We start from the raw sequence: 15938 nt of genomic DNA on the forward strand, positions 1-15938 counted from the left end.
TATGGGGAGGGCTTGTGATTGTTGGAAATGGGATAAGGAAGAAATGATTAAATTTTGGTGGTGATGGGAGTGGGGGGGGGGGGGGGGGGGCAGACCACAAAATTTCATCCAAATCTGTCCATAACTTTTTGAGTTATGTTGCACACTAACGGACAGACAAACAGACAAACAAACAAACAAACCCTGGCAAAAACATAACCTCCTTGGCGTGGGGGGGCCCAGGGAGGGGCCACTGATCAGCCTTGGCGGAGGTCTGCGCTCTCCGAGTGCTTCTAGTACTCCTTGAATTAAGAGAACAATTGACCAAAGAGCTTTCAGGTTTTAGATCCCAGCAGAATGGAATACACTGCTAATATTACATCCATGTCATGGAGTATTTTATTAAAGTGTGCTTTGTATTCTTATTTTAAGTTGGAGTGTTGTTGTTATTCATGAACTTGGTATTGTATATTATTATGTATTATTATGTACAGTCTGGTAATTACTGTGGTTATTGTATTCTAGTAGTATTCATGTAGATATGCACTTCTTTTTTCTTTTTCTTTTACAATTTTTTTTTCTCTTTTTCTCTGTTTTTTGTCTTTTGTGCAGTGTATCACTTTTCAAGGACTCTTTCCTAATATGTATAAAATTAATACGTTTTACACAATAGAATGCAAAAATGACTCAATTAATTTCTGCTGGACTTTAATCCTTTCATGCACGAATTATGAGAACCTTAATCAAACATTTTTCCTGAGTGTTTTTATTCCTCTTTAGGTATGAAAACAACAATGCGATTGAAAAATTTCTTCTGAAAAATAAACAAACAAACAAACAAATAAATAAATAAATAAATAAACATAAAAAAAAATAATGAAAAAAAAAAAATTCTTATAAACCTATTTTTCATGAAGTTGCAAAAATATCCACTCAACTGGACACCACACGTTTAATTTTTGACGCACAGAAACATGTATTTACTGATAAATTGGGTGAAAACTATGGGGAGGGCTTGTGATTCTGGGGGTTTATCCTCAGGAGAGATATACATATGTTACCAATTCATGTCAGAAAAGATATGTACGTCTTAAAACTTTAATAAAGATATGTGTAAAAAAAAAAAAAAAAAAAAAATCCATGAATATACAAGAGAACAGCTGTAGATAGCTGTCCAACTGTAGTGACTAGTATGCATGAAAGGGTTAAACCATGGACATTCTGGGCCTTAAGATAATATTGAACACAACAGATACAGATTAGATGAGTTTGAGCAGTGATGACAAGTTAGTTAAAGATAATTTAATTTTTTTTTTTTTTTTTTTTTTTCACATTAATGGATTTTGACACAACACTGGTACCTGTGTCCGATAACCTACTAGTACAGGTAAACACATAGGAATATATAAGGGCGAAGTCAAGGGAAGGTTAAAAAAATTTAATTATAATAATCTACACCAAATTTATATTTTTGGATAGGTAATTACTTATATTTTCCAGAAAATATATTTTGAAATGAGAAAAAAATTTGTGAAAAAAAGAGTTGAGGAGTTTTTTGAGTGTGAATGTTTGGAAAGGAACAACGTTTTGTGCCGTCATTTCGATTCATTTTATAAACTCTCATGAATAAACAAAATTTATTGTAAATACATGAAATTTGACTATTATATTATTTATATCACATTCTAAACACAGTGTTTAAAATTAATATTTTTTACTGATCTGTAGTGGGCTGAACCAGTAAAATAACATAATAATATAAAAACAATGTCAACTCCAAACTTTTCTCTATATAGTGAAAAAAGTCATATTAAACAATGAAAACGTTTACATCTGCAAACTATCCTTTCAAACAATGTGAATTACTTGAACCACCTGAAAGAATAAGTGTAAACATTTTCATGTGATTTTACTTTTTTTTTTTTTAAACACTAAAATGACGAGAAAATTTGCAGTTGTCATTATTTGTAGGTTACTACCAGGCCCGGACTGGCTAATCGGGAGGACCGGGACAATTCCCGGTGGGCCGGTATAATATTTAGGCCGCGAGGGCTGGAGTTCACTTTAAATATTTATTAATATTTTATTTATTTATTTTTTGGGGGCCGGTGTTCAGTCATAGCACTGAGTTGATCACATAATCTGCAGCCACTGTTCCTGGGCCCCACCCCCTCTACGAGCAAACTGTTTGTTTTCTTCCTCATTTTTTGCGGACACACCGTGACCTGACGTAACGTGTCCTTGTATTCGGTTAGTAGCTCTGTAGCTGTGGAGTATATACCATCTGTGCTCTGTAGGCTGTGGATGGTCAGCTGTGTTTGCTGTTTGAAACATGGACAATAGAAAGAGCAAGGGTGGTGTGGAGAAGCAAGAATTAAAAAGAGGAAAGTTCTGGAAGCAAATGCAGCCAAATGTGACAAAATCTGCAACTTTTTCACAAAAACGACCTCCGGTTGGAAACAACTAATGAGGACGATGAACCGGCTCAGGTGAGCTGTTGGAACAGACTGTGTGAACAAGCATTAGTTCCAGTAAAACCACTTTCTAGACCTAAACGATAGTACTCGGCCTATTTTAATTTTTATGATTAAAAGAGAGACCGTAAAGCCCACAACTGAAAGGCAATAGCATAAAGTAATATTAATAAACCTGCATATTTAGCCAATGTAAATATCTTAATTAGTTCAGTAAGTCCAAATGTCTGTAGATATTATTTGTTATTGTGATCCAGGTGCAGGCGAGTCTAGAGAAACTGGAGGAAGTGTGAAAGGGAGAGCAGAGTCTACTGATGACAGAGGAGCAGCTCAGCAGCACAACCCTGAACCACTAGGCACAAATGACACAGATGAAGATGAGTCTGCTGTTAGCTTTGATTGCTTTGCTCGCCCTCAGTCACAGGATACACATATTTGTTTTCTTATCATCCTCATCAAACCCCTAATATCACTATACCAAAAGTTTTCAATAGCAACGATGGAACAAACTGCAAGTAAGTTGTGATGGAAATCTTTTGTTGCAGAGGATACAAAAATAATAGTTATTAGAAAGTGCAGCAAGCTTTTTTTTTTTTTTTTTTTTTAATTTTTTTTTTTATTTAATATTTTTATATATTCTTTCATTTCAAACATTTAAAGGTTTGAAAAATGTTAACACTTATAAGAACAAAAATATAGATTCTGTTATTGTTGTGTTGTGAGGAATAATAATGTTGGAGATGTGGATGTGCACTCACTGTTGAAATAAATCCACATTGTGAAGCAACCTTTACTTGTGCTGAATTGGAAATATTTTAGAAAATACACTGAATTAGAAGGCTTTGCAGAACAGTGTGTAGACCTAACAGTAAGGTTATAATTGCATGATTTAATAATAATAATCGGTCGTGATCTAAAGTGGGCCGGTCTGAGGTATGAAACTCCAGGGCTGAAAATCAGTCTCAGTCCGGCCCTGGTTACTACAATAGTATTTTCCTGGATTGACCCACTTGAGATTATATTTGTCTGTATGTAGAACACAGATGGAAATCATTTTGACACTATTGATTGTTAATATCTTCAGTGTAATTTTTGCATTTCACAAATTCATCCCATGGGCCGGATTGGACCCTTTGGCGGGCCGGATTTGGCCCCTGGGCCGCATGTTTGACACCTGTGGGTTAAATGATAAAAGATGTAAATGGCATTCCCCCACTGGTTTCAGATTGTGCACATGTCTTTATTACTAGTGCAGACAAACACATGCAAATCCTCATGCAAATAAATTAAATTTGATAGAACCATTACGTCCGGCGCCCAAAAAAAAAAAAGAATCTTGTCACACATCACTGCATTTACAAAGACATTTCCATGCCATGTTGAACAGGATAAATACCACACTTTAATGTATGTTCAAGTGTTTTCCTCCCTCCAGCCGCGGTGCTGATTACTCTCGGAGGTGAGCGTGGAGCCTTAGCTGCCGATACAACTCATTTGAGAGCACACTCTGCGCTTTCCACGCTCCCATTTAGATGATTGATTCTGGGCATCTCAAGCAGCTCAGCTATCCCATTAGTGTATGAATGGTGCTGTGATTTAATGTTGTCTTTGCAGAAGCACTCGGCTTCTGGCTAATTCTGCGAAAAACACAACAGCACCTGTAAACCATAAAGTGAAAACTGTCTCACAATAGATGCAGTTTCACAGGTAAAATAGTGGCGAGATGTTAAAGTACAGAAAATGTGCTACAACGAGAGACCTGAAAACACACAGCGATGCATTTCAACCTTCAATAATGATGTTTTCGACTATATCTAAGCTATTTAAAGCAACAGGGCTGCTGACGTTTTACAATACAGAGATTTGTACTGTCAACATATCACCGATGTGTTTTATAGTCAAATAGATTTTAACAAAAGGAGCCAGTTGCTACTTTTGTGTCAGTTACCAAAGGATTTTTCCTCTATATTTAACCTTCAATGTAAAAAAAAAAAAAAAAAAATCTGTAATTTAACAGAATTGTCAGCGTTTATTTTACAGATTTTTCCTGTATTTTTTTAGATACATGAAAATATCAATGAAATGACAAAAATAGACAGTGATTTTACATGTCAAATGTAAAATAATATGAAAAAACTGTAACTGTAATAACCATAAAATTTCCATTTTTAAAAGATTTTTTTTATTTTTTTTCCCAGAAAAATACATTTAAAATACATTTGCAAATGTATCATAATTTCACAAATATTTATTTCTTTTTATGAGATTAAACTCTTAATTTAAAGTTTAATACTGTAAAAAAGAAAAAAAAAAAAAGGTAAAATTACTGACAATTAACCGTAAAGACGTATTTGTTCTGTAAGTTTAACAAGACTTGTTTGTTAATTGACAAATATCTTGTGTAATTATGGGAGGTTTCACACAAAAATGTTGAATAAATGTATTTTTGTGAATGTATAACATGTATAAGAGCTGATAAACTGTCCAAATACAGGTTTTATCAGTGGATTGTACAACTTAGTCTCATTGAAAATTTATATATATAAATCTCTCTCTCTCTCTCTCTGTAAGTAATTTGATTGTTTTAATACATGTAAATATTCTTTATAAAACATTAAAAAAAAAAAAAAAAGCAAAATCTCATGTAAAGTTAGGCCAAAAAACTGTATTTTAATAATGGAAAATTACCGTATTTTTATGAGATGGTTATTTTCCATTATTTAACAGTATTTTTTCAGCACCCCTGCTGCCAGAATAATACCGTTCTTTTTTTTTTTTTTACTTTTTTTTTTTTTACTGTGTAGTCAAATAGACTTTAACCCATAAGGAGCCAGTGCTACTTTTGTGTCCATGTTCAAATGATTTTTTCCTCTATATTTAACCTTTCTTAAGTGATTTATCACCATTTATGTAGTATTATTTTCTTTATTTTAACTTTTTTCAGTGTAAATCATGCATTTCCTATATCTAATTTGGTGATCATGTAGATGTTCATAAAAACTCATGGTAAATTCAAAGGTTATTACATGAAAACACAAAAAATGAGGAAAAAAAATTTTTTTTCAAAAAAAATATCATTAACTGAACCTAAACCCAGTGTGTCCATCCACTGTCATTGATCCAACTCCATGGGTTTTACTGGTGAATCAATGTTACAGAAGATGACGGGACATTTTAGAGACAATTTGACAGATTAGTGTTGCTAAATGACCTACAGTTTTACTTTTAAATTCATTTTTGCTTTAGTGGGACCATAAGGTCCAATCCGAGGCCATGGTTCTCGACCGGAAAAAGGTGGTCTGCCCTCTCTGGGTCGGTGGGGAGTCTTTGCCCCAAGTGGAGGAGTTCAAGTATCTTGGGGTCTTGTTCACAAGTGAGGGAAGGATGGAGCGTGAGATTGACAGACGGATCGGTGCAGCGTCTGCAGTGATGCGGTCGCTGTACCGGTCGGTTGTGGTAAAGAAGGAGCTGAGCCGAGAGGCGAAGCTCTCGATTTACCGGTCAATCTACGTTCCTACCCTCACCTATGGTCATGAGCTTTGGGTCATGACCGAAAGGACAAGATCCCGGATACAAGCGGTTGAATTGAGTTTCCTCCGTCGGGTGGCTGGGCGCACCCTTAGGGATAGGGGGAGGAGCTCAGTCACCAGGGAGGAGCTCGGAGTAGAGCCGCTGCTCCTCTGCGTCGAGAGGGGCCAGCTGAGGTGGCTCGGGCATCTGTTTCGGATGCCTCCTGGACGCCTCCCTGGGGAGGTGTTCCGGGCATGTCCCACCGGGAGGAGACCTCGGGGAAGACCTAGGACACGTTGGAGAGACTATGTCTCTCGGCTGGCCTGGGAACGCCTCGGGGTCCCCCCGGAAGAGCTGGAAGAAGTGTCTGGGGAGAGGGAAGTCTGGGCATCCCTGCTTAGACTGTTACCCCCGCGACCCGGCCTCGGATAAGCGGAAGAGAATGGATGGATGGATGGATGGGACCATAAGGGATTATCCAAAACAAGAAGCTCCTTTATAGTGAAATAAATGTTGGAATGGCAATCAATTAAAGCTCGCTCTCTGACGGGATATTACTGTGTTTTGACCCTTATTTATTTAGAATAGAATAGAATAGAATAGAATAGAATAGAATAGAATAAATCTTTATTGTCACTGTATAACAAAATTAAAAAGTGTGATCCTAAAAGGTATATTCATCAAAAATTAAAATTAATGTATTTGCTCTGATATTAGTACCTTGTACACATAAAAATGTTTTGCTTTTCTTCTGCTAAGAACAAATGAATGAATGAATGAATGAATGAATGAATGAAGATGACAGTATATTTTTCACCAATTATTGACATGTATTGATAGGATTATTGCATCAACAGGTATTACACAGTTTAGATCAGCAGATGGTTTGTTGGTTTGTGTCACTGTTGGATGTTTAAGTCTTTATGGGTTAAGTTATAGACCGAACCTATAGTAGCACATAGTGACTGTTTTCGTACATTGCAGTGCATTTATAGAGATGTCACGACACACGTCTGTACAGCGATAACAAACACTCATTGCTTCCATATGGTTTCGTTTTTTTCATGCTAGAGGCACATTTCATCCATAAATACAATATGTTATGTAACTGTTTTATCTGAAACGTAAGGCGTGAAGATTATGTCAAAGCGCAGCGTCACAAGAAATACATGGTACGTCTTCATATGAGGTATCTGTGATTACACAGCTACACGCTTCAGAGAGATTCTGATAATCTTCTTTGATACAAATGTGATGCGGGATGAACCACTCAAATCCTCTCTCTGTGCATGTGCAGGAGGGTGATATGGTAAAACCATCATGCAGGACATTGTGTTACATCAAGTGTCAACATTATTATTTGTAAGGAATCACATGACTCCTCCGAGCGCAAAGGACAAATGCAGCGTCCTTTTCCTTGTAACTGCTGCTCAAACAGCCTCGAAGCAGAAATAATGATGAAATTGGAATCTGGCAGCGATGAGGAGGACTAATCATGGTAGTCTTTTTAATGGTTTAAAATGTCCAGCCGCTGAAGCGCGGTGAAAAAATAGAAAATAACTACAATTTGAACATGAAGGAAGTTGTTTTTGTTGTTTTTTTTGTGTGCAGGGTGCACATTTCATTTGGCTGTGCACTTAAGCTTTTATTTATTTATATATACATACAGGGTGGGGAAGCAAAATTTACAATATTTTGAGGCAGGGATTGAAAGACAGTGTATGACCAATTAGTTTATTGAAAGTCATGAGAATTTATTTGCCACAAGAAAAATGACATAATAGAAAATGTTTTTATTCTATGTGTCCTCCTTCTTTCTCAATAACTGCCTTCACACGCTTCCTGAAACTTGCGCAAGTGTTCCTCAAATATTTGGGTGACAACTTCTCCCATTCTTCTTTAATCGTATCTTCCAGACTTTCTCGTAATAGTTTTGCTCATAGTCATTCTCTTCTTTCCATTATAAACAGTCTTTATGGACACTCCAACTCTTTTTGAAATCTCCTTTGGTGTGACGAGTGCATTCAGCAAATCACACACTCTTTGACGTTTGCTTTCCTGATTACTCATACGGGCAAAAGTTTCTGAAAAGGTATGGATAATAGTGTTAGGTATGATTATGACATCAATATATGTTTGGTTTCAAAACAATTGATGTAGTGCCTGCTGAGAAAAAAACAACTAAATGTTCATTGTAAATTTTGCTTCCCCACCCTGTACATATATATATATATATATATATATATATATTTATAATACAAAAATACTCTCAGTTGGATTCCATTTAACTTTCATTTTCGTCTTAGGTTATAATTATTTCTCTGAAAGTTGTTTGTGGCAGCTTACTTCTAAAAAAAAAAATCAATGTAATTTGACATTAAAATGAGCAATTACTTGCACTTCAAATGTATCCAAAGGGGTTTTTAATCCATGAAGAAACTGTTATTTGAATGTAAATCTAAAATCTTTGTTTTGCATCTTTTCTGACTTACCAAAGAACAAGTCTGCCATGCTATTTTAAACACTGTAGTCCCATTTCTTGGAGCATTTTCCTTTACTATACACATCAATACAACCCTTATATTCCAAAATGTAGTAATATGTTTGTCTATGCTGACTGTCCGGGTCCCTCACAAAAGAGACCCAATCTCAAGGGACTTCCTGGTAAAATAAAGGGTCAAATAAATTGCTAAAAAGTGCAGTAAAGCTGCTCATATTTTGCTTTTTTCAATGGAATTCTGCATTTTCAGACATTCCCCTGTGGTTTACATAGGGGTGTGCAATTAATCGAAATTCAATTACGATTTCGATTATTACACGCAACGATTACAAAAATTATGTAATCGAGAAAAAACGATTATTAATTTTGAGTTGTTTTAATTCACGCGCCACGCAAGCTACCATGAGCTGCTCTGCCCCGCCCCCCTCTAAGCTACTGCTGCCTGCTAGCCGACAGGTCCACCCCAAGAGGAAAGTTGTACCTAGCGGTCTGGAAAAATGGCAGGAGAATCACAGCAGAAGTGCTTGGTAAACAAAAAAGGCAAGTCCAATTCAATTGTATGGAATCACTTTGGGTTTGATGAAGAAGACGAAGAGCAAAAACACATCACGTGCAAAAAGTGTTTCGTAGTTGTGTCTGCAACCCACCGCTAACACAACAAACCTTTATAACCATCTAAAGTTTAAACCACCACCACCTTTATCATAATCTTATGAAAAAAAGAAAAAAAAAAAAAAAAAGACTTATTGCTACATGTAATTGGTTGCAATTCTACCAGCATCTAAATACAGATATGCAAATGGAAGCATATGTTCTGCAGCACATACACTTGACTGTCAGCCAGTCATACGGTCCATTACTGAGAAATGTACAAATGACTGACCCAAAGGGGATCAAAATGGGGTCGAGGTGATACCGTCTTGATCATTAATGTACTTGGCTCCACTGGCTAAAGCTAATAATTACGTACTGCGAGGCACATATGTGTATAGGCTTTCATAGTCAGACTTATCTCCACTTCATTAGCGCTGTGCCTCTGCAGGAGAACCGTCTGGCACCCTTTAATTTTATTCCAGAACAACGATAAAAGCTCTCTGGAGTGGTTGGCCTGAGTGTATTTCTTTAACCCTTAAAACACTAAACAACACCCAGCAACCAAAAGCATCCAAAGGTCCAGTTATTTACATCACAAACATGTGGCCCGGGGGCCAAATCCGGCCCACCAAAGGGTCTAATCCGGCCCGTAGGATGAATTTGTAAAATGCAAAAATTACACTGAATTCAAGTTCTACAAACAGACCAATTAGATCTGAACTGGGCCAGACCAGTAAAATAGTATCATAATAACCTATAAATAATGACAGCTGCAGATTTTATCTTTGTTTTAGTGTAAAAAAGTAAAATTACATGAAAATGTGTATAATAACAAACTATCCTTTACCAAAAACATGAATAACCAGAACTAATTTGAACAACCTGAAATGTCTTAAGAGAAGTAAATGCAATTTTACCAATATTCTGCCTGTTACTAAATGTGCCATCCACCATAAAAAAAACCATTTTTTTACAAACCGACCCGGGACATCACTCGGGCATCTTCGGAATTTTGTCGCGACGTGCATTGTGGGAAACGGAGGTTCGCGCAGCCACCTGACAGCAGCACCAGCAGCATAACCATGTGGTATTATATGGGTGAAACAAACATGCAGAAATGCAGAAACGGCTGGAGGGATATGCCGTTTCCGACTGTGTCTGTTCCAGCTGCTGCTGTCAGGTAGCTGTGCGAGCCTTCGCTTCCCACAGTGCACATCGTGACAAAATTCCGAAGATACCCAAGTTACCTCCCAGCTCTGTTTGTAAACAAATGGTTTGTTTATGGTGGATGGCACTAAGAAATTTTTCACCGTAATGCACAAGATTCAGGTGAGTAATAACAAAGACTTACAGATTCGTGATACTTAAGGCAGCCATACACTGTGCGATTTTAGAGACGATTTCTCACTCGTGCGACTCTTTCTGGGATCAGGCCAGATGTGCCTCTAATCGTGTGTTGTGCTTTGTGCAGTGTACATGGGGTAAGGAGAAGCCATTAACAGCTCACCACCACCTCACTACCAGCAATCATGTGTTTGCAAGGAAAACTGAGCTGTTTGAAATCCTGCTCACTCCTCGTGAGCAAGGTTATAATAGTTTTGGATTTTTCATTATAGTTTAGTTTTATTTAGTTTTGCCTTTTTTTTTCTAATTCAGTTTGTTTTAATTAGTTTTTAGAGCAGGTTTGCTAGTTTTTTATTAGTTTTCGTTATTTTCTAAATGCTTAGTTTTAGTTTAGTTTTATTATATCTTTTATCGCCTGCAATGAACTGGTGACTTGTACAGGGTGTCATGCCTGCAGCCAGACGCTAGTCTGGTCTTGTCTGTCTTTCATGTTTGTTTGTCACTTCCTGTTTTATTTTGTTAAGTTTCCCCTCATGTGTCTAGTCTGTCGTCTTTACTTCCCTTCCTGGATCGTGTTCACCTTTCCCCTGATTACCTGTCTCCGCCCTGATTTGTGCCACCTGTGTCTAGTTGTCTTCCCTCCCTTTTGTGTATTTAAACTCAGTCTCTTGCCCTGGTCAGACGCCAGTTTGTAACTCTCGTAGTTCTTACCAGCGTTCTGATCTCATCTGTCTGTTTGATTACCTGTTTTTGACCCGTTTTTGCCTGCCAGGTTTTTGCCTACTGCCTGCTCCCTGTCGGTTTTGTCTGCCTCATCTGCTATCCTGGTTCTGATCGCCTGGCCCTGACTTCTGGTACGTGAGTTTAGTCCAACCCTTATGTCCTGTTGCCTGATTGATAGCTTGCCTGTGAATGACCTGTTTTCCGTCCCTGACCTCCCTCTGCTTTTCCCTAGTCGGGAAAAAGGCCCCGGTACCCGAACGGAGAAAGGGATTAACGTCCTCCGCCCTGAGGACGAATCCGAAGAGGAAGTCTCCATCAATTATCCTCAAGATTCTGTCACTCATTATCATTATCCAATTGTTTGTGGAATCTGTGACAAATAAATCCCTTGAACTTTATATTCCGCCTCTGAGTTCTGCATTTGGATTCTGTGCCTGTACTAGCGCCATTACACAGGGTGTACCCCGCCTTCGCCCCTATGTAGCTGGGACAGGCCCCAAGCGACCCTTGTGACCCTAGTGAGGATAAAGCGGGTTCAGAAAATGAATGAATAATTATCTTTTATCTTCTTCACTGTCGTATTCAAATAAATCCCAGACAGGACTCTGCTGTTTTCTCCCAGCTTTAGTCTCCATGTTTCCAGGTAGAGTGGGGACCAGAAGACGACTGGAAACCAGAAGTGACGAGAATTGACAGACCGTTAAATATCATATGGTACCAGCAGCTAAAACTGCTTGAAGGAAATAAAATCGATTTCATATCAATCGGACATTGACAAAGACAAAAACGAAGGGAATTTTATCCAGAATTTTTATTTTTTTTAGTTAGTTTTGTAAGCACATAATACAGTTTCAGTTAGTTATCATTTTTTTCTTTTAATTATAATTTTTATTTACTTCAGTTAACGAAAATGTTTTTACATTTCTAGTTTTCGTCATTTTGTTAGTTTTCATTAACGATAACCTTGCTCGTGAGGGTATCGCACTGTCAAAGCAATGCCACGAGCCGATGGGCCTCAAATTCTCACACTGTGCATGCGCAAATACAGTAATAGCCAGTTACTGTAAGCTAATTCTAAGCTTACAGTAGCTGGCTATTGGCATAGTGCAATTTAGCTTTTGCAGGACTGACAGCCCATACTGTCCACGTATGGCCAACCAATGCCAGCACCAAACACGTCGCCGTCTTTTCTTCTTTTTTGATTCCCTGCAGATAATGGCACATTTTACCAAAGCAGCTCGTTGGTTTTTGTTTAGCACTAGCATTTCGTGACTCACACCAATACACAATCGTCTACGCACTTTCGGATTCCTTGGTATTTTAACGTTGTATTTCCGGATACAAGACTGGAACATGTGGTGCAACCTCTGGTGTATGGTCCTACAGTGTGAGTAGTCGGGTCGCATACGAGCACATGAATCGTGAGCCTGACTTTATGATTGATTCGCACAGTTTGACATACAGCTGCGTGCAACGATCGAAATAATCGTACAGTGTATGGCCACCTTTAGGCTGTGACTGAGGTTTGATAGATTTGACGAAAAATTGGTCACGAAAGTCTCCAGCACCTTTAAACAGTTTAAATCAGTAGTTAGTTTCGGTCGCCAGTGGCTGTTTGGGTCTTTATGGGTTAAATTTGGCCAAAAAAAAAAAAAAAAAGAGCGAAACCTTTTGTTCTGAATAGACTTTATATCACAGGTGTCAAACACGCGGACCGGGGGCCAAATCCGGCCCGCCAAAGGGTCCAGTCCGGCCCCTGGGATGAATTTGTGAAATGCAAAAATTACACCGAAGATATTAATCATTTTAGTTCAGGTTCCCAAATTAATCTCAAGTGCATCAGATCTGTAAAATACTATCAGAATAACCTATAAATACTCACAACTCCAAATTTTTCTCTTTGTAAATGTAAAAATTCTCATGTCATTTTACTGTATTTACACTAAAACAAACTATCATTTCACAAAAACGCAAATAACCTGAACAGATATGAATGTTTTGAAATGTCTTCCAGTTCCAAAAGTTTTCCAGTATTCTGCCTGTTATTAAATGTTTTGTGTATTTGTTGATCCACTGTGATCTGTAAGTTGTAATTTACATGTGTAAATGATATCTGAGGCATAATATCATTAAAATTGCACTTAGTTTTCTTAAGAAGTTTCAATTTGTTCACGATATTCACATTATTTTAAAGGATAGTTGATTTTGATCGCATAATTTTACTTTTTTTTGTTGCTCTAAAACATAGAGAAAAGTATTATTTCTATATTTTTATGTTATTATTATATTGGTCAGATCAGATTTGGCTTAATGTGGCCCCTGAACTAAAATGAGTTTGACACCCCTGCTTTATATCATCTGCAACAACCAAACGCACCCTCATCTTGTTAACCTGGACTTGGCATTCATGTGAATGTCCACCATTTCCATAGTAACAACTTTACACACAGCTTGTAACAAGGATTTCACATCGATTTTTTAAAAAAAGAAGCTTTTTGCCTGTGAGGGTTATTAGAGACAGAACAATCCACTGGACACAGAACAAAGAGGAGATGATTGAGAACTATTTGAAGTGATGTGATTGAAGACTGTCATGTAGAACCATGCATTTATAATCATGTTTCATACATTTATGATATGTGATTCATGCAGGTCAGATATGCATAATAAAGATACCATCAGAGCCCGGAAGTGCAGCAATGTAAAGTGCACTCACTGTCAATCAGGAGTCAGAAAAAAAAAAAAAAAAAAAATCTTGATGCCAACTGCATAAGGCATATGAAGTATGCTGAAAGAAAAAACCCCAGCAGCTGCATTTCATCTGTTTTCTACCAAACACTACTACAGCCCAGTGCATCTAAGAGAAAACAGCAGCAAGTACAGAAATGTTTATGTTTAATGTGTATTGTTTATTTCCAGGGAGGTATTTATATACACCTTTTTTGGCTTCTATCCTCTCCTGCACAATGGTGTTACTTGCTTGAAAAAAAAAATATATATATTTTTCTTTTCTTGTTTGTGATGTGCAAATCAATAAAATAAAAATAAATAAAAATAAGTAATAATTAGCTAATAATGATATGAAATGAATTTTGGGTTTTTACTCAGAAGATCATATCAGTGATATAATCAAACGAGAGAGAGAGAGAGAGACAGATAGAGTGACCGACAGACAGAAACAGAGAGAGACAGAGAGAGACAGACAGACAAACAGAGAGAGAGAGACAGAGAGAGACAGACAGACAAACAGAGAGAGAGAGACAGAGAGAGACAGACAGACAGAAACAGAGAGAGAGACAGAGACAGAGACCGACAGACAGAAACAGAGAGAGAGAGACAGAGAGACCGACAGACAGAAACAGAGAGAGAGACAGAGACAGACAGACAGAAACAGAGAGAGAGAGACAGAGAGACCGACAGACAGAAACAGAGAGAGAGACAGAGAGACCGACAGACAGAAACAGAGAGAGAGACAGAGACAGACAGACAGAAACAGAGAGAGAGAGACAGAGAGACCGACAGACAGAAACAGAGAGAGAGAGACAGAGGGAGACAGACAGACAGAAACAGAGAGAGAGACAGAGACAGACAGACAGAAACAGAGAGAGAGAGACAGAGAGACCGACAGACAGAAACAGAGAGAGAGACAGAGACAGACAGACAGAAACAGAGAGAGAGACAGAGAGACCGATAGACAGAAACAGAGAGAGAGAGACAGAGGGAGACAGACAGACAGAAACAGAGAGAGAGAGACAGAGAGACCGACAGACAGAAACAGAGAGAGAGACAGACAGACAGACAGAAACAGAGAGAGAGAGACAGAGGGAGACAGACAGACAGAAACAGAGAGAGAGACAGAGACAGACAGACAGAAACAGAGAGAGAGAGACAGAGAGACCGACAAACAGAAACAGAGAGAGAGACAGAGACAGACAGACAGAAACAGAGAGAGAGACAGAGAGACCGACAGACAGAAACAGAGAGAGAGACAGAGAGACCGACAGACAGAAACAGAGAGAGAGACAGAGACAGACAGACAGAAACAGAGAGAGAGAGACAGAGAGACCGACAGACAGAAACAGAGAGAGAGAGACAGAGGGAGACAGACAGACAGAAACAGAGAGAGAGACAGAGACAGACAGACAGAAACAGAGAGAGAGAGACAGAGAGACCGACAGACAGAAACAGAGAGAGAGAGACAGAGGGAGACAGACAGAAACAGAGAGAGAGACAGAGAGACCGACAGACAGAAACAGAGAGAGAGAGACAGAGGGAGACAGACAGACAGAAACAGAGAGAGAGACAGAGACAGACAGACAGAAACAGAGAGAGAGACAGAGACAGACAGACAGAAACAGAGAGAGAGACAGAGAGACCGATAGACAGAAACAGAGAGAGAGAGACAGAGGGAGACAGACAGACAGAAACAGAGAGAGAGAGACAGAGGGAGACAGACAGAAACAGAGAGAGAGAAAGAGACAGAAACAGAGAGAGAGACAGAGAGAGACCGACAGACAGAAACAGAGAGAGAGACAGACAGACAGACAGAAACAGAGAGAGAGACAGAGAGAGACCGACAGACAGAAACAGAGAGAGAGACAGAGACAGACAGACAGAAACAGAGAGAGAGACAGAGAGAGACCGACAGACAGAAACAGAGAGAGAGACAGAGACAGACAGACAGAAACAGAGAGACAGAGAGAGACCGACAGACAGAAACAGAGAGAGAGAGACAGAGGGAGACAGACAGAAACAGAGAGAGAGAAAGAGACAGAAACAGAGAGAGAGACAGACAGACAGACAGAAACAGAGAG

The sequence above is a fragment of the Sphaeramia orbicularis genome, chromosome 14 (assembly GCF_902148855.1).
Source record: "Sphaeramia orbicularis chromosome 14, fSphaOr1.1, whole genome shotgun sequence".
NCBI classification, from domain to species: domain Eukaryota; kingdom Metazoa; phylum Chordata; class Actinopteri; order Kurtiformes; family Apogonidae; genus Sphaeramia; species Sphaeramia orbicularis.